Source organism: Pelophylax lessonae (assembly GCF_965119305.1).
Source record: "Pelophylax lessonae genome assembly, chromosome: 6".
Lineage (NCBI taxonomy): Eukaryota > Metazoa > Chordata > Amphibia > Anura > Ranidae > Pelophylax > Pelophylax lessonae.
In genome coordinates this window covers 209,359,962-209,379,740 of record NC_138773.1, presented here as the reverse complement: position 1 = coordinate 209,379,740, position 19,779 = coordinate 209,359,962, and the positions used below count along the sequence as shown (strand labels likewise).

At 43.9% G+C, this 19,779-nt stretch overlaps 1 protein-coding gene across 2 annotated transcripts in view; it reads left to right on the top strand.

Moving 5' to 3' along the window:
* Positions 1 to 19,779, top strand: part of MAP3K13 (mitogen-activated protein kinase kinase kinase 13) — a 173,363-nt gene that overhangs the window by 107,898 nt on the left and 45,686 nt on the right. The window lies entirely within an intron of this gene.

Below are 19,779 nucleotides of genomic sequence, written 5' to 3'. Positions count from 1 at the left end.
TCCGCTGACATCCGCAATCCCATAGACTTACATTATGTCCGTATATCATCCGCAAACGGATGGGATGACACAAGTGTCATCCGTGTCCGTAAAAAAAAAAAAAAAAAAGTGCCAGAGCGGATCGCAATACGGTCCGCTCCGTGTGAAAGAGGCCTTACAGTGTGTTCATACAGGGGAACGCCCCCCCGCCAGAATACTCCGATCAGCGCTCTCTGCCATTGGCTGAGAGCGCTGATCAGGAACCGGTCAGCTGCTGGTTTTCCAGCAGGCTTGTCTGACAGAAGCGGGCCTAACGGCTGGCTTCTCTCAGACCGACTGACATACACACAAGCCAAATGTACGGGCCTTAACAGTCAGAGACAGTAATATCTTAGACCTCAAACAGAAGGTATACAGATATGTTGCTGGAGGCACAGGAGTGCCTAGACACACTCACATAATAGGGAGTGTTCTGCTTTTTCTTTAGGCGAAATCCTAGAGAAAAGGTACATTCATGGTAGTGTTTAGCTACAGTTAAAGTGATGCTAAACCTTGTCTTTTTTTTTTAAATAACAAACATGTCGTACTTGCCTGCTCTTTTGCACATAGCAGCCCCAAACCTCCTCTTCTGGGGTGCCCCGCCAGCACTCCTGGCTCCCCCTCATCTGCGAATGCCGCCATAGGAAGCTGCTTCCTATGACGGCAATTATACAGGCTTGATCACAAGCTGTGCTGCCCATGTCCATAGACACAGAAAGCATGGCTCATCGCCCCCCCTCCCCGCACACACACACACACACACATTCCCTCGTCCCAGGATTTGATTGACTGCAACAGAAGCCAATGTCTCCCAATCCTGCTCTGTGCCCTGTGAGGAGAGTAAGCGCCGAGGAGCCGTTGCTCTCAGGCACAACGTGGTATCGAGTTCCGGCTCAGGTTGGCTATTCAGGGGGGGGCTGGGGGGATCCTGTTCACAGAAGGTTTTCTATCTTAAAGTGATTGTAAAGAAAAAATGTTTATTTAAAAAAAAAAAACAAATGTCATACTCCCCTTTTTTGTGCAGTGGTTTTGCACAGAGCAGCCCCGGTCCTCCTCTTCTCAGGTCCCCCACCAGTGCTCTGGGCCCCTCCTTGCTGAGCGCTACTATAGCAGGCCGCTTGCTGTGGGGGCATTCGTGCGTGCTCGCTCCTGAGCCAGCTCTCTGCGTCCATAAGACACAGAGCGCACTGCTCAGCCACGCCCCCGCTCCCACCTCACTGGCTGTGATTGACAGCATCTCAGCCAATCAGGAGGGATAGACCTGGGAGAGTCTTGGGTCTCGTGCACAATGCTGGATCAAGATCAGGCTTAGGTAAGTATTAGGGGGGCTGAGGGGGGAGCTGCACACTGACCAGGTCGCCTGACAGGTCGCCCCAGTGTGTGGCGACCTGGGGCTGAAGGTTTTTTTTACCTTTTATGCATAGCATGCATGAAGATAAAAAAAACCTTCAGCCTTTACAACCACTTTAGGCCCTGTTCACTACTTCATACAATAGAAGTCTATACAAGTCGCAATGAATTTGGCAAAAAAGTAGTGCAGGAACCTTTTTCAAAATCGCTGCGACATGAGTCACTGCAATTTAACTGCTTTCATTGCTGATAATGAGGTGTGACACCCCAAACGCAACGCAATTTGCTGCAATTGTGCCTCGATGAATCGCGGTAAAATTATGCAAATAGAATCGCGGGACGCCTGTGGCCTAAAAGAAGTACAAGAACTTCTTTTGGGCGACAGGCCTCCAGTGATTCTTTTTCCGCGATATTACCAAGATTTGTCAGGTGACAATCGCGGCAAAATCGCACCGTGTTTAGAGTGCCATTGGAAGTGTGGGGAATTGCGCATGATTTGGGATTGAGGGCAGAATCGCAGAGCTTCTGCCCCGTGATCTGGGACACCAATCTGTGAATGGAGCCTAACAAAGCAAATGTTCGCTGTTTGAGTTCAGGTCCTCTTTAACCACTTGCCGACCGCCGCAAGTATATATACTGCGGCGGTCAGCCCCATGCAGGCAAAGTGACGTACCGGTACGTCACTAGCCTGTGAGCCAATAGGGGGCGAGCGCGCGCCACCGGAGGCGCGCTCCCGCCCCCGCTCGTTCACGGACACTCGCGATCGTCGGTTACAGAGGGAGAAAGGCAGGCGGCTAATGTAAACAAAGCCGCCTGTCATTCTCCCTTGTGTAACAGCAGGGATCAAACGGTCCTGCTATGTAGGACCGTTGATCTCTGCTGTTACACACACAGCCACATCCCTGCACAGTTAGAAACACGCCCCTAGGGACACACTTAACCCCTCCCTCTCCAATAAAGTTAACCCCTTCCCTGCCAGTGTCATTTTTACAGTAACAGTGCATATGTATAGCACTGATTACTGTAGTAATGTCACTGGTACCCCCAAAAGTGTCAAAAATGTCAGTCAAGGGTCCAATCTTTCCGCCACAATGTCGCAGTCCCGCAAAATAAAATCGCAGATCGCCGCCATTACTCTTTAAAAAACAAAACAACAAAAATGACAAAAATCTTTACCGTAGTTAGTAAACGCAATAACTTTTGCGCAAACCAATCAAAATACGCTTATTGTGATTTTTTTTTTTACCAAACATCTGTAGCAGAAAACAAATTGGCCAAAAATGTTAAAACATTTTGATTTTTAAATTTTTTTGGGGGGAATTTCATATAAAAAAATGTGAAAAATATTGTTATTTTTTCAAAATTTACGCTCTTTTTTTGTTTATAGCGCATGATCAAAAAATCGCACAGGTGATCAAATACCACCAAAAGAAAGCTCTGTTTGTGGGAAAAAAAGGCCGTCAAATTTGTTTAGGTACAGTGTCGCACGACCGCGCAATTGTCCGTTAAATTCACGCAGTGCCGAATCGCAAAATAGGGCCTGGTCAGGAAGGGGGTAAAATCTTCCGGGGCTTAAGTGGTTAACTGAATGTTATTATATAATCCTAGCCCTCTCCCACATTTACCAGTAACTGAGCTGTAGAAATTATACTACTATAAGTATTACTGCCCAATCCCAACAGTGCTATTCCGAGGTCAACACTTTATGATTCATTGTAATATGGCTGTGATCGATATTTTGTGAAGGTCCTTTCTATTTTATTAGCTTAATGGTTATATTATAGCATTTGGAACACATAATATCTTGTGAAGAAAGCTCATGGCATCATTGTACTGCACACATTTGTATTTTCTCTTGTTGGAGAGATGCAGTTAAGTTTGTGTGTCTTGCTGGATCCTGCAGAGCAGATGGCTGACCCCCTCCCCTTTCACTGACTATTGTCTGCAGCAGCAGGACACAGATTATAGTTCTTATTGTCTGCTATTGAGCGAGGAGCCTGTGTGTCAGCCTGTGTCCATGTCACATAGTCATGTGGAGGGCAAGGCTGGGGTTGAAAGGTGGCAGCGGGGTCTAGGAGAACACAAAGCTGATAATATCTGTTACTGTCAAGGCCTTTCTGCTTGCAGTCAGTATTGTGGGAGTAGTTTGTATATAATTTGTATATAAAAAGAGAGTTATTTTTGCTTAAGAATAGCAAATTTCAGACCTCATGCACACAGGGCGTTTGGCCAGCTCTTCTGAACGCCTTTTCTCCTGGCAGGGGAGTAGCAGCATAAAAAATGTGCCTAGAACCGCATTTTGAAAATATTTGTAGGCACCTCAAGCGTTTGGCCTTTCATTTAATTCCATAGACAGAAAATAATTTACTCTGGCCATTGAAATGAATGAACTCTCAAGAGCTATAGCGATTAGGCGTGATTAGACACATTTTGGCCCTGTTCACACCTGAGCGTTTTTCACCTCGTAAAACGCCCATCACTGAAGTTTCAAAACGCCCAACAAGCAAAATCCCATTTATTTCTATGGCCCCTGTTCACATCTGAGCGTTTTGGCGCCTGAAGCAAAATGCCTGAAGCTCAAAAAAGTACATGAGCTTCTTTTTTGGCAGACTACAAGTGTTTTTGTTAGATGTGAATGTCTGCCTCCAAACACCTGCAAAAAATGCCTGAAAAAAGGCCTGAAAATTATAGGCTCTGGTGTGAATGGAGTCTTAGGTGCGTTGGACGGTTTTCTGACAAAACGCTCCTCTCCTGCACATGCAGGTCATGGGTTTTGTTTCTGCCTCTAAACACTCCTGCCTGTAATTGCTTATGTGTGGAAGGACACGTAGGCTATCATGGAGAGGCAATTAAAGGCAGAAACAAAAAGTCAGATGCCCTCAAAAGCAGCGTTTTTAATGCCCAGTGTGCATGAGGTCTAAAGTGTATTCAATGCCAAATATAGTCTAGTACAGTGATGACGAACCTTGGCACCCCAGATGTTTTGGAACTACATTTCCCATGATACTCATGCACTCTGCAGTGTAGTTGAACATCATGGAAAATGTAGTTCCAAAACATCTGGGGTGCCAAGGTTCACCATCACTGGTCTAGTATATATACTTCCTAAGTTACACCACCACCTTCACTACCATCTTCATGTAGGCAGGGGTTAAAGTGGTAGTAAACTCTCCATTTGTATTTTAACCTACAGTTAAGTTAAATGAATATCTCCTAAACATGCACCGTTTAGAAGATATTCTAGTAAGCAGCAGTCGTGACGTCACCAGTGGTGCGCTCTGAAAGAACGGCATAGTCGTGCGGTTGCTTTAGAGCCCTGTGCCTCGGCCGTGACTCCTGCGCACATGCGCTGGAGTGATGTCATTCAGTCGGCCACAGTCTACGAACCTGGGAGAAAGATCAGGTGAAGATGGAAGCCCTGTCAGCAGTGACAACGCGCCGCTGGAGGGTTTAGCTTCTAGGTAAGTCTTTCATAATGTGCCAGTACGCGATGCATATTTGCACATTATGCCTTTGCCTTGCAGGGAGAACATTTTTTTTTTCTTATGTTCAACAATTACTACCGCTTTATTGTATTGCCACTTTAGCCTGGATCCACACATATTTCAGACATCGCATGTGATTCGCACCGCATTGCTGTGCAGATCACATGCAATGTCTGTGCAAATGCAAATTCAGCCATAAAGCTGTATGGCTGAACTCGCATTGGATTTGCACGAAAAAGGTGCAGGTACCTTGTTTTTTTTCCTGCACTGGAATCGGATCGCATGGGTGCTCACACCCATGCAGTCGAATTCCTGTCTAGATTCACAGTTCGTACTGTTTTTTGCGAACCGATCTGGGGGTGTCATTAGCTTTGTATTGACACCCGCAGCGGTTCACAGAGGGCAATGTGAACTGCCTGCGGCAGGGATGCGATGCATGCACAAAAATTACGCTAGTTCCTGTGTGAACCCAGGCTCCAAGAAGGTTGCCTCATCAAATCTTCCCAGGGAGGGGAAAGATTTTGGATTATTTATTAGCTGGGGGTGGAACTTAGTGAGTGAAGTTCAGGGTGAATCTGGGCACAATGCAGAGGGAATTCAAACTGGCTGATGGGAAGAGAAAAGCCAAAAGAGAGAGATGGAGTAAGGGCCTAATTATTTTGCTACCCCTGGGATGGACATTCCTGCTACTGGGCACAGAAGGCACACTTTCACAAACCGGGAAACTGCTCATTGCTGACCTGTAGAGAATTCATTGTTTGACTGTTATGTGAACTACATCAATAAAATGGAGTTGGACCAAGCTTATGGGTTCTTCAAGTGTGTGGAGTGGATCCTTACTACCCATGCTGTCATCAAGTGGGACAGTGCCTTGTTAAGCTAATGCTAGACTGTGCATTTCATGAGGAACACACACATGGAGAAGTAAGATTGTGGTAAACCAACCCGGTGCAAACCTGGTTGAGCTAGGGGGTGGTGGTGGATAGGTGTAAGATTCTGGTACCTCCGGTACCCTTAATCACCACTTTCTCTGTAATGCGTCCCACCTTTCTCTTCAGGTGGTACGCATATACCTTTAAGAACGATGATGTCACTGCTGAGCGCCGCAGAGCGGCTATTTCAACCGCCGGCGGTCTCGCTCACATTGTTCGTTCAACCTGCCTTGTTATCCACATGCTTTCAAGCCTGTCTCTCGATCGGAACCTCCAGCTATTCCCTTTACCTGGAGCAGACCGGAACCTCGCTACTGATCCCTGTATCTCGCTACCGGATCATTCCTTATCTACTGGACCTCTCTAAACTACTAACATTACAAGTGATAAGTACCCCGCAGGGGAACCCTCCATAACCTTATTGCACTATCTACCTATGCACATTAAGGACTGTTACTACCTATCCATACTATCCTATCATCTGCACTGTTACATAGATTGCTAGCTCTTGAGCCTACTACCATCTATCATCTGCACTGCTGCATAGATTGCTAGCTCTCCTGTCTACTACTATCTATCCTTGCACTGGGTTAGTCTACCCTGTATTTGTCATCTGCTGTCCTCACCACCTGTTAGCATACTCGATACTAACCTATCTGCATTCCTAAATACCATCTTGAACTCTCCTATACAAAACCTATCAAGTGATTACCATCCTTGTCACTGTTCACACCTGTCCCTTCAGCACATCACCTTCATACTATCATATACATCCTATCACTCCAGGAACATCTCATTGAGTGTGTATATATCTGTATGTTGAAGCTGACAGGCCCACGATGATGAGTCCTGGAGAGTTGGATCTGGTATTCAACACATCTCTACATGACTACTGAGTGGAGATTTTGCAGCTGCAAATCCAGCCTATAATAAAAACGCAGGAGCATTACAGATTGAACGAACCATAAAAATGGATTCAGCAGAATTACCCACTCAAGTGACACAATTAACACAACAAGTAAAAGCGTTAATACTTGCTCTGACTGACGTACAAGAAAAGAATCAGACTCTGACACAGCAGGTAACCCAGCTCTCACGGCTTACTGCTGTTCAGCCTCCTGAACCTAAAATAAACCCTCCTCTAGTGTTTACAGGTGATCGGAAAAAATTTTGTGAATTCAAAAACGCATGTCAATTGCTTTTTTTGTTAAAACCTCGTACATACCCCACTGATCAAATAAAAGTCTGTACCGTTATTTCATACTTGACGGGTGATCCACGGGCCTGGGCAGACTCTCTCTTTGAGAATAATGATCAGATTCTCAACACCTATTCCTTATTCCTAGCGGAACTCGCTAGTTTATGCGATGACCCCAATAGGCAGAGTACTGCTGATATTCAGTTGAGGGCCTTAAAACAAGGAAGGAGACCTGTAGAAGACTTTGTATCTGAGTTCAAAAGATGGACCCTTGATTCAGGGTGGAATGACACATCTTTGCGAACTCAATTCAGACTCGGGTTATAGGAAGCTGTTAAAAACGAGCTCGCCCGAGCGGATTTACCTGGCACCTTGGAGGCCTTGATACAACTTAGTATCAACATCGACAGACGACTGCGAGAAAGAAGGGCTGAAAAGATGGGAATGCCATTGTCTAGTCCTTCTCAGATTTCGGCCGTTGACCCTACTCCCATGGATGTAGGAACCATACGCCCACCTTTAACGACTACTGAACGAGCTAGAAGAACATCCAGAAATCTCTGCATGTACTGCGCATCCTCGGATCATTTGATAAGCACCTGTCCCCTTGTCCGCAAAAAAGAGGGTGAGTGTTCACATGTCTTGCTGGGAGGATTAACGACTTCCTTTTCTAACCCCTATCTTTTTGTTCATTTAATATTACAGTGGGACCAAACTAGGATCACCACCAAGGCTATGGTCGACACTGGATCTTGTGGAAACTATATTGATACACGCTTTGTTACCTTAAATAAAATACCTATTATTTCAAAATCTAAGCCTGTTTCTGTTAGTTTCATTAATGGTATTCCACTGTCTTCTGGTCCAATCACCAACCAGACACAGGCACTCCTTGCCACTACCAACGAATCACATGTGGAGACCATCACCTTTGACATACTATCCTCACCCCATTTTCCTATTATTTTGGGACTTCCCTGGTTACACACACACCAACCAATCATAGATTGGAAAAAACGGACTTTGGTTTTCCCTTCTCACTATTGTGAGAATACGTGTAACCTCCCATCTCATGGGAAGATTCTGTCTGTGGTGTCAGATGAAATTGCACCACTATGCTATCAGGATCTGTCCGAAGTGTTCCTTGAGAAAAATGCTCAAGTGTTGCCTCCCCATAAGGATTACGATTGCACTATCGATCTACTCCCTAACAGCAAATTGCCTTTCGGTCATGTTTATCCCCTTTCACAGGATGAACTTTCTCATCTCAAGGAATACTTGGATGAGAATTTGACAAAAGGGTTCATTAGACCCTCTACTTCTTCCTCTGCTGCAGGACTTTTCTTTGTCCGCAATAAGGATTCCAGTCTCAGGCCTATTATCGATTATAGGCAATTAAACACGATTACGATAAAGGATCGCTATCCTTTGCCGCTCATCCCTGAACTTATTGAACAGGTGCGTGGGGCTACTTATTTCACCAAATTAGACCTGAAAGGGGCATACAATCTAATCCGAATCCGTGACGGGGATGAGTGGAAAACAGCATTCAGAACCAGATACGGACTATTCGAATACCTTGTGATGCCATTCGGGCTATGTAATGCTCCCGCAGCTTTCCAAAGATTCATAAACGACATCTTTAGAGACTTACTTGATGTCTGTGTTGTAGTATACCTAGACGATATACTTATTTATTCTCGATCTATGCCTGAACACATAAAACATGTAAGACTTGTGTTGTCCAGACTGCTCTCACACAGACTATATGTGAAATTAAAAAAATGTCTATTTCATAAAGAAGAAATATTATTTCTAGGATACTTCATATCCAAAACTGGAATTAAGATGGATATGAGTAAGATATCCTGTATTCTAGACTGGCCTATACCAAGAACTCGTAAGGCCCTACAGCGATTCCTTGGATTCTCGAACTTCTATAGGAAGTTCATCAAGAACTTTTCCGCTATTGTGAGACCTCTCACACAACTGACAAGTATAAAAAAACCATTCAAATGGTCAGAAGAAGCAAATCAAGCTTTCTGCTTGTTAAAATCAAGCTTTACTTCTGCTCCCATACTACGCCATCCAGACCCATCCCTCCAATATATTCTAGAGGTAGATGCGTCAAATATGGCAGTAGGAGCAGTTCTCTCCCAACGACCAACAAACACTTCATCACTCCACCCAGTTGCTTTCTTTTCAAAATCACTAAGCAGCCCAGAGGTGAATTACCCAGTGGGTGAAAAGGAGTTGCTTGCCATAAAACTGGCACTGGAGAATTGGCGACATCTGCTCGAAGGTACCCAGTTACCAATACTCATATATACAGATCATAAAAACCTTCAATACCTCCAGACTAACAAGACTCTCTCTCACCGGCAGGTACGATGGTCATTATTCTTTTTAAGATTTAATTTCCTAGTGACCTACACGCCTGCAGACAAAAATAAAAAAGCGGATGCGCTATCACGATTAACCGAAGATAACTGCGCCGAAATCCCTTCCATTCCCATAATACCCTATGAACGCATTATTGGTTTTGTCCGTTCCTTGAAGGAAGAGATTTTGCACAGTATAAGAATGGATTCACCTCCACCACAACTAAGTACTGATGCAGAAGGCTTCCTCTATTACAATGACAAACTCTACATACCCCCTACTATGCGCACCAAGATCTTGGAGTTATCGCATGATGTGCCCATGGCAGGACATATGGGTATAACGAAAACCTTTAATTTGCTCACCAGGCAGTTTTGGTGGCCTGATATGAAAACGTCTGTACAAAAATTTGTTTCTTCATGTGACATCTGTGCAAGGTCCAAAATTGACACTACAAAACCATCTGGACTACTTTGTAGTCTACCAATACCCCAGGTTCCATGGGAAGTTGTGTCCTTAGATTTCATAGTAGAACTACCACCCTCTAAAGGATTTAATACCATCCTAGTGTCAGTGGACCACTTGACAAAGATGGCACATTTCATTGCTATCCGTAGACTACCTTCATCTAAACAAACAGCGGAACTACTGATGAAACATGTGTTTAAGTTGCATGGAATTCCAAAAACTCTTTTGTCCGACCGTGGTTCACAATTCATCTCTAAATTTTGGCAAGCACTTTGTCAAATTTTACGCATTGAGCGAAAGCTCACTTCTCCCTACCATCCTCAGACCAACGGACAGACTGAAAGAGTCAACCAGTGCATTGAGCAATATCTACGTTGCTACACATCATACTTGCAGGATGATTGGGCGGATCTCCTTCCTCTAGCAGAATTTGCTTACAACAACGCAACCCACAGTACTACGAAGCAAAGTCCGTTCTACTTGAACTATGGGTTTCATCCCACTCTTCTTCCACCACGCATCCTGCCATCGAGTAACCCAGTAGCCTCGGATTACCTTACCCAAATAAAAGACTCTTTGGGTTTACTCAATACCACTATATCACACGCTCACAGTCAACAAAAAAAGTACTACGACCTTCGTAGAAGACCTTCTCCTCAGTATGCTATTGGGGACCTTGTTTGGCTATCGAAAAAGAACTTAAGATTAAAAATCCCTAGCAAGAAGCTTGGACCTTTATTTTTGGGACCCTTCCCAATTAAAAAACTTATCGGAAAAGCTGCAGTACAGCTCACCCTACCAGCAGATCTCAAGATACATCCCATCTTCCATGTGTCGCTACTGAAGCCCCATGTTCCTAATCAAGGAATAAGGCCTACCATCTTGCCTCCACCTCCAATACAAGTTGAAGGCGGAGAAGAGTATGAGATCAAGGAAATTTTGGATTCTCGCATCCATAGAGGAAGACTCCAGTATCTCATAGGATGGAAGAACTATGGACCCCAAGACGACACCTGGCTAGATACCTCTGATATTCATGCGCCTAGACTTATACAGAACTTTCACTCGAAACACCCAGAGAAACCTGTCCTATAGGCCTTCCGGAGCCGGCCTTGAGGGGGGGGGGTACTGTAAGATTCTGGTACCTCCGGTACCCTTAAACACCACTTTCTCTGTAATGCGTCCCACCTTTCTCTTCAGGTGGTACGCATATACCTTTAAGAACGATGATGTCACTGCTGAGCGCCGCAGAGCGGCTATTTCAACCGCCGGCGGTCTCGCTCACATTGTTCGTTCAACCTGCCTTGTTATCCACATGCTTTCAAGCCTGTCTCTCGATCGGAACCTCCAGCTATTCCCTTTACCTGGAGCAGACCGGAACCTCGCTACTGATCCCTGTATCTCGCTACCGGATCATTCCTTATCTACTGGATCTCTCTAAACTACTAACATTACAAGTGATAAGTACCCCGCAGGGGAACCCTCCATAACCTTATTGCACTATCTACCTATGCACATTAAGGACTGTTACTACCTATCCATACTATCCTATCATCTGCACTGTTACATAGATTGCTAGCTCTTGAGCCTACTACCATCTATCATCTGCACTGCTGCATAGATTGCTAGCTCTCCTGTCTACTACTATCTATCCTTGCACTGGGTTAGTCTATCCTGTATTTGTCATCTGCTGTCCTCACCACCTGTTAGCATACTCGATACTAACCTATCTGCATTCCTAAATACCATCTTGAACTCTCCTATACAAAACCTATCAAGTGATTACCATCCTTGTCACTGTTCACACCTGTCCCTTCAGCACATCACCTTCATACTATCATATACATCCTATCACTCCAGGAACATCTCATTGAGTGTGTATATATCTGTATGTTGAAGCTGACAGGCCCACGGTGATGAGTCCTGGAGAGTTGGATCTGGTATTCAACACATCTCTACATGACTACTGAGTGGAGATTTTGCAGCTGCAAATCCAGCCTATAATAAAAACACAGGAGCGTTACAATAGGGTAGTGAGGGCTCTATCCTGTAACCACATTGAGATATAGAAGAGTGTCACTGCTACAGGGGACCAGGAGTATGGTGAGTAGCACTCCATGTTTCTGACACACCATATGTGCGGATACAGTGGGGTACAGGGAGGGCTGTGGACTAGACCTTAGTCTGACCTGATCCAGGCGGGTCCCAGAAGAGAGTAGGTGGGCGACTCAGCAGCTCTTGGCGCTATCTGGTTACCAATGCAGAATATTTCTACATTATCCTAAAAGATGGCAACAAAACTGAACGATGTTTGGTGTTACCAAAAGTCTTCCTTCCAATTATACCCTTTTAGCCTCCTAATTGCCCCATAAATTGCAATGCAAGAACACAGTCAAAGTTTGTGGTCCACATTAAATGATCTAGGTATGAACAGAGCCACTGATTGACTGGTTCTTTCTGCACCCTCTTATTAGCTGTTTTGATTAGAGAGCGATGGGGGGAGGAGGGAGGGGGGGTTGATGTAAATAATTAAAGTTTATATTAAAGTAGGATTAAAGGCTACATTTTTAAAGCTGAACTCAAACCCGCTTTGTAAGACTGGGGGCCGCTATACCCTCTATTGCCACCGGTCTTGTAACTTCCCCACTGTAGTTCAGTTTCACTCACTGAATTGGGTGAACCCGAGAGTCTCAGACTCTAGGTCTGAACTGCCCACTGCTGATGCATCTTCCAATGACAGGCCTGCTCAGCCCAAGCTTCGCTCACACACACACGACTGCTGCGACCTTCATTTCCCTAGGCATTGCCGGAAATGTAGTGTGGTTTCCCATGTGACGTGAAAACAAACAGAAAGACCTTCTCCTGGGACCTGAAAGTAGCGCATTATTGGTAGGGACATGATGGCCTTACTGGGGCAGAAAATCCTCTATTACATGAAAAGTGAGTAATTTTTATTTCCACTCTCTCAGTGATCTAGTAGAGTCTGGGGTAAGGGATCTGGAAATGCAAATATAGTAGGATCCTGGTGTTCTTCTTTTAATTGAATTTAGAAATAGTAAGGAAGGGATATGACCCCTGTCAGTTTTTTTTTTTTTTTTGGCCATCTATGTCCCATTGGGGAGATTTCCCTTCACTTCATGTCTCATAACCAAAACCCTGAGGAAATCCCTGTGAGGGAATCTCAGGTTGTCACCAGGACTAGTGTCCCCATTGGAAGATTTCCCATCTATTACTATTCTGGGGACAACCCAAAATTTGGGATTTTCTTTTACTTTCACTTTCAGTGATGACGATACATTTTTCTCCTACTATACCAGATCATATGATTTAATTAGGACAGTTTTCATCCGAAAATACAATAGAAATACATTACATCACTTTAAAATTTTTATTGTTGTACGAGAGCATGAAAAAAAAAGAAGACAATCTTTCCTCCGATAATCTCATCGTGTGTACCGGGCTTTAGTAGCTGTTGCTCCAGCGGCTGCTGAATACCTTGACAGTGCCTGCATTTGATGGTTGGCTGAGAATTTTTCCACCATCTCCTTTGAAAAAAGGCAATTGACAGATATACTGGGGTTGATTTACCAAAACTGGAGAGTGCAAAATCTGGTGCAGCTGTGCATGGTAGCCAATCAGCTTCTAACTTCAGCTTGTTGAATTCAGCTTTGACAAAAGAAAAAACTGGAAGCTGATTGGTTTCTATGCAGGACTGCACCAGATTTTGCATCCAGTTTTAGTAAATCAACCCCGCTGTACTTTTTTTCCAGTGGAGGGATGCTGACAGGACTACCCACAGCTTTAATTTCGACTGATTCAGCAGGAATCTGCTGAAGTTTGAAACCATGTTTAGCCACAATTAGCCGGAGAAATAACCATCAGTTGTCCCATGCCAGCTCCATCTTGAAGACAGGTGCCCTTATCTGTAAAATATTTAGCTTTAAATTGGCCAAACGACTTGAATTTTGTCTAATTCCTACTCAATCATCTGAAATTGAAGCCATGGGTTGCCCTGTTGGCACCACCTGGCTCAACTAACTTTAATTGAAAAATCAAAGGAAGTGGGTGTAAAATTGTCAGCCAAACAGGGACTGCATTCAGTCAGATGCAGTCACTGTATAGGTACTTACGCAACCGTGGATGTTGCAGTTGCTTGAATTTAATTGCCGGCAGTGAAGATTTAGCGTGGATGAAGGAGACTATTAGATTTCTCTTGTTTAGCCCGGAGGCCGAATGAGTGGAGCTATACATTTTATATTGGTATTTCAAACAGCAGTAATCCATTAGTTAGAGTCAGTTTGCTTTTGGCTAGGGACTGCAAAAAGAATCAAACATAATATATAGAAGAAAATAGAACATAATATATATCTGACAATCATGTGATTTCAGAAATGGATACTGAGATCCCTTGTGGGATCCTGACCTAGAAAAAATACATATATTCTATATACAACAATCATTTATTTTTTATAGCCTGATAATATTTAATGTGCTACTTTAGATGGATGCTCTTTTGTCATTTTATTGAGAAACTGTCTGCACTATTTACAGTATATGTGAATGAACACATTATAAATAGGTATCTAAGGAACTGGTTCAGGTAGGAAGAGTCTAGATTCTTATAGTACGTCTAATTTGACTATAGCTTCTCTTCTAGGGATGGACAGCATAATACAAGTGAGAGTGTAGCTGTGTTGTGGGAAAGATTGGTTATTAGGGTGGGGGATATTTTAAAGACCCCTACTGAAGAAGTCAACGCCTACGGTTGGGCGTCGACGTCACGCGTATAGGGGGCGGAGCCTGCGTGCTGGAAGCCGTCTCTTCCTGTATACGTTTTATGCTGACTGCTATGCGCTGTGGAAGCGCCACCCTTGTGAGTAATATTCTTCCTATTCAATAAAGCAGTTTGTTGCAGTAATACAGAGAGCTCTAGATTTTTTCCTTTGTTCCCTTCATATGTTAATCAATGGTAATCCCTCTGGAGGCGACAGGCTTCCCATAGCCTATGTGATCTGAAGATCTTTGTATTTTACTAACAACGCTGGTACTGACCCAGCATTGGGTCCATAGTAGAGGTGAGAGACCAATTCACCTGGTGGTGGGATTGCACTGTTCACAGAAGCACCTAATTAAGTTTTGCACAAGATTATTCTCTTGGACACATGGGAGTGGATTTACCGTTCTGATTGATTTTTATGGACACTTGGATGTTAGCTTTATTTATGGACACAGACTTTTGAGTTTGTTAATCACCATTTGTGTACTTGACTGGCGCATCACTATTTTTGGTTTATATATTTTAAAGAGACCCTGTCATCAACTTAAAAAACTGCAGGTAACAGCACAGAAAAATCAAATACTTAGTCTGGTAACATGGTCTTAAGATCTAGGAGAAAGCGGGCATATAGTGGTGGAGTTAGCAATGCCAGTAAGGAGGTGATTAAGGCTACTTGTTCTCTGAAAGGATAGAACGTGGTGGTAAAAATATAAAATGCAAGAAAGTTAATGAACTGCAGTTGCTCATAATAGACCAAGATTATGATGTCGTAGATATAACAGAATCCTGGCTTGATGACAGCCACGACTGAATAATGAATTTGGAAAGCTACAGTTTAGTTAGGGAAGGTAGAAAAAATGTAGAGGGGTTTGTCTCTTCGTAAAATATTCTGTTAGATCAGCTTTGAATGAAGACATCTCTGAAGACATTGACAGTATGAATTCTGTATGAGTAATACACATGGTGAAAGTACAGCTCCAATGTACTCATAGGGGTTTGATGTAAGCCACCCCGAATAAATGATACAGCTAAAGTTCAAATACTGCTACAGCTGTAAAAGACAGCAGACATAAATAGGGTCCTTATTATGGGTGATTAAAATTGCCCAAACTTCAGTGAGGACATCAGTAGTTCTCGTAAAATGACACAGATTTTTTATCTTGCAAGACATCTACCTTATCCAAGTAGTGTATGAACCAACTAGACGACAGAATGTTGTGCATTTGATCATTTCCAAAGATTAGTTGTCATATTAAATGTGGAGGTCCAAGAACCTTTGGGCTAAGGGGGACATTGTTTACCCCCTACCCACTACTGGTACGTACTACCTACTGATGATGGTATACTATTTTACCACATTCTGTGTGGTTAATTTATTTTTAATAGAACTCTTTTATAAATGAAAATTCATGCAGGAAATGTCTGTTCAATGAGGGAGTTGAGATTTAAATACTAGGTATATGTAGTTTTTTCATCTACTTTAATTGTGTAGATTGAAATGTGTACAAATCCACTCACCAAAAGAAATAGGAATGTTTAAAAGAGATGTAAATACTGTCCCTCATAATATTCTCATACAAATTTGAGGGGACAACATATGTACATGGGTAGAAAGATACAGGGCAGATAACAAAGGATGGTAACCAACAAAACAAACTTCAAAGTTTCTAATTTGTACTGGGGTATTCCAGGAGGATTAATGTTGGGCCTAGCTTTTTAAATCTTTAGATCTGACAGATTCAATAGAGAGCAAGGTTTGCATTCTTCCTTATTACAAAATGTTTCATGTTTTACCATCATGGCATAATAAGCTGTTAAATGGTACCAAAGACATGTATTGTTGAGGAGTGCAAGGATATGTACCGAAGGCCATGCTGATGGAGTAGCTTCCAAAACAAGAAATGGAATGCAGCCGGGGAAAACAGAACAGTAAAAGAACTAGGAATTGTTAACAGTAAGATAATTAGTACAACTCAATGCCAATGGGCAGCTCCAAAAGCAAATGACATTGTAGGATAAAAAGAAGATAAAAACACTTGAAACAAGTATAGGATTGTCACTATATCTTGAATATGGAGAACAGTTTTCCACACGACACTGTAAGAAGGTGAGGTTATAAGTAGGGATGCACCGATCCGATATCCGGATCGGATATCGGTGCCGATATGGCTATTTTAGATGGATCGGGGGATCGGTAACATTGACCGATCCACGGGCCGATCCGGTTTTTGCTGAGTAACGGCTCAGCCATCCCTTACTAGGTGCAGTAGTAGTATGGGATGGGAGCCGCTACTTCCTGTATAGTCCTGGCTCACAGGCAGAGTGATATCAGATGCACTCCGCCTGTGAATGGAGGAGCCGTACACATGAAGCAGCGGCTTTGCTCTGTACTGCATCCGCTTGCTTTGTGTGTAGCTTTGGATCGGTTCCGGTATAGGTATCAGCGATTTCACAACGCCAGATATCGGTATCGGGTCCAAAAAAGCCAGATTGGTGCATCCCTAGTTATAAGGCAGGAGACCAACAAATGAATGGTTTGGAGGTCCCACTTATACTGAGAGATTAGAAAATTTGGCTTGTATAACTTGAAAAAAGAGCCAACTAAGAGATGATCAAATACAATGTACCGTATATACTCGAGTATAAGCCGACCCGAGTATAAGCCGAGGCCCCTACTTTTACCACAAAAAGATGGGAAAAATCATTGACTCGAGTATAAGCCTAGGGTGAGAATGCAGGGCGGCGGGCATGGTGCAGGAGAATGCAGGGTGACTGGCATGGTGCAGGAGAATGCAGGGTACTGGCATGGTGCAGGAGAATGCAGGTTACTGGCATGGTGCAGGAGAATGCAGGGTACTGGCATGGTGCAGGAGAATGCAGGGTACTGGCATGGTACAGGAGAATGCAGGGTACTGGCATGGTGCAGGAGAATGCAGGGTACTGGCATGGTACAGGAGAATGCAGGGTACTAGCATGGTACAGGAGAATGCAGGGTACTGGCATGGTACAAGAGGATCCGGGGTTGTGAGCATACTACAGGAGATGCAGTGCTGTGGGCATAGTACAGGTGGACCATGCCCGCAGCACTGCATCCCTTGTAGTATGCCCGCAGCCCTGCATAATGGCAGGTAGTGAAGCTGTTTCACTTACCTGTTCCAGAGGCGCCTTCATTTTAAAAATGGCGCCGCCCGGCGCCGACAAGTCATTGCGCACGCGCCGCCGCCGCTCGTATACTTTCGGCTATTCCCGGCCTCTCCCGAGCGGCGGCGGCGCGTGCGCGGTGACATGTATGCGACGGGCGGTGCCATTTTTAAAGCTTAAGCCCGTCGGAGCGGCCAGGGACTTTTTTTTTTCCTTGACTCGAGTATAAGCCGAGGGGGACGTTTTCAGCACAAAAAAATGTGCTGAAAAACTCGGCTTATACTCGAGTATATACGGTAAGAACATATCCAAGGTGAATATAAAGTTTTGGTAAATTATCTTTTTTTATACCAAGTTACCATTGGTTGTTCATGAATGAAAAGAGGATTTTACCACCCGTATAGGAAATAATCTTTATGGCAAAATTGGTTAAGGTCACTCAGTTGCCAAATCGTAAATGCCAATAAACGATATTGCTGTAAAAGAGAAAGTAAATACTTCTCCAGCCACCTGCACTGCTGAAGGCACTCTAATGCAGAAAATGAGAAAATGGTCCCCAAAGTCTTCTTCAGAAACTGACAACTCCTGGGAGTGTAAATTTTCTGGTTCCCTAACTGTCCTCAGTGCCTTCTCAGCAGGAGGTAACACTGTGCGCTGATCAACCAAATGTAAATAAGATCAATAACGTGTTGATTATTTTTTAAGTTGTTTCATGCACATTTATAGTAGCATACAGTATATACAGTATGTACATATGGGTCGCCCTTTTCGTATGTACAGTCTCTAATGATGTAAGATATCCACAAAGCACCTGTTTACCAGAGAGTGCACGTCATTTTGATTGCTTCATAATGTGATTGTTTTGTTACTGTGATTTTGTTTAGGAAATAGTTACATAGTTGATGAGGTTGAAAAAATACACTAGTCCATCTAGTTCAACCAACAAGAAAAAGATATTGAAAACCCCCATATATACCATTCTATACCCACAGTTGATCTAGAGGACGGCTTGTTAGGTAGATATGCCCTATCTTTTTGACCTGTTTACATTTATCACCGAGAGGTAAAGTGAAAGAAAACCCCAAATTTTGAACTGTCACCAGATCAGGAATGGAGCGGAACTCGTTTAATGGGCACGCCAGTTCTTGTGACATTGGTGACAACCAGGGATTCACTCATTTTGGAGGGATTTACTCTCACCTCCTGTTTTGGCTATGTGAAGGGAAATCTTTCCAATAGTACATAGATGGCAACTCCCCCCCCCCCCCCCACAGGGGTTATAACCCTTGCTTACTCTATCTAAAATTAGGAATAATTTTTGCCTTTAGTTCAACCCTAGGGCTACATGCAAACGGCTGAAAATCTGCATCCAGGGGCAGCCTCCAGCAAGAATCAGTAGATTCTTGAACAAATCAATTAAAGGCATCACTGATGTTCACATTTAACCGTCATACCAGCCTCTTACCCATCCTGCCATAGTGTGCGCCCAGGATCAGTGTTTCTACAGAGCTTTGGCCACCCAAACTGGCTGCAGGTATTTGGCCAGCTTGTATGTGGCCATAGCACATAGTGTTGCTGCATCCATCCAGAGACGGTGTTTAGCTGCCTCTGATCCCAGCTGCCTGCAGATATCCGGCTGTCTGAATGTATCCTTAAAGTGGTTCTAAAGTTAAAATGTTTCCTACCCTAATGCATTCCCTGCATTAAGGCAAAAAACACCCCACTTACTGTTCCTTGCTCAATCCCTAAACACTTACCTCTCACTGATCCAATGCTGTCCTAGCTCCATCACCGGAAACACAGGCAGCAGTGGGAGCCTTAGGCTGTCAGTCAATTTCTGTGAGTATGAAGTCGGCGACATGGCTTACTGGTGCTGTGTGTGTCTATGGACGCACCTGACTTAGGAGAGTGCCCACACTGGTGCACCCTTAGCACTTGGCTTGCTGAGGGGGCACTCGCAGGAAAGAGGAGTGGACAGCACTGGCGGGGAACTGAAAAAGTGAGGGTAAACCGCTGCTCTGTGCAATA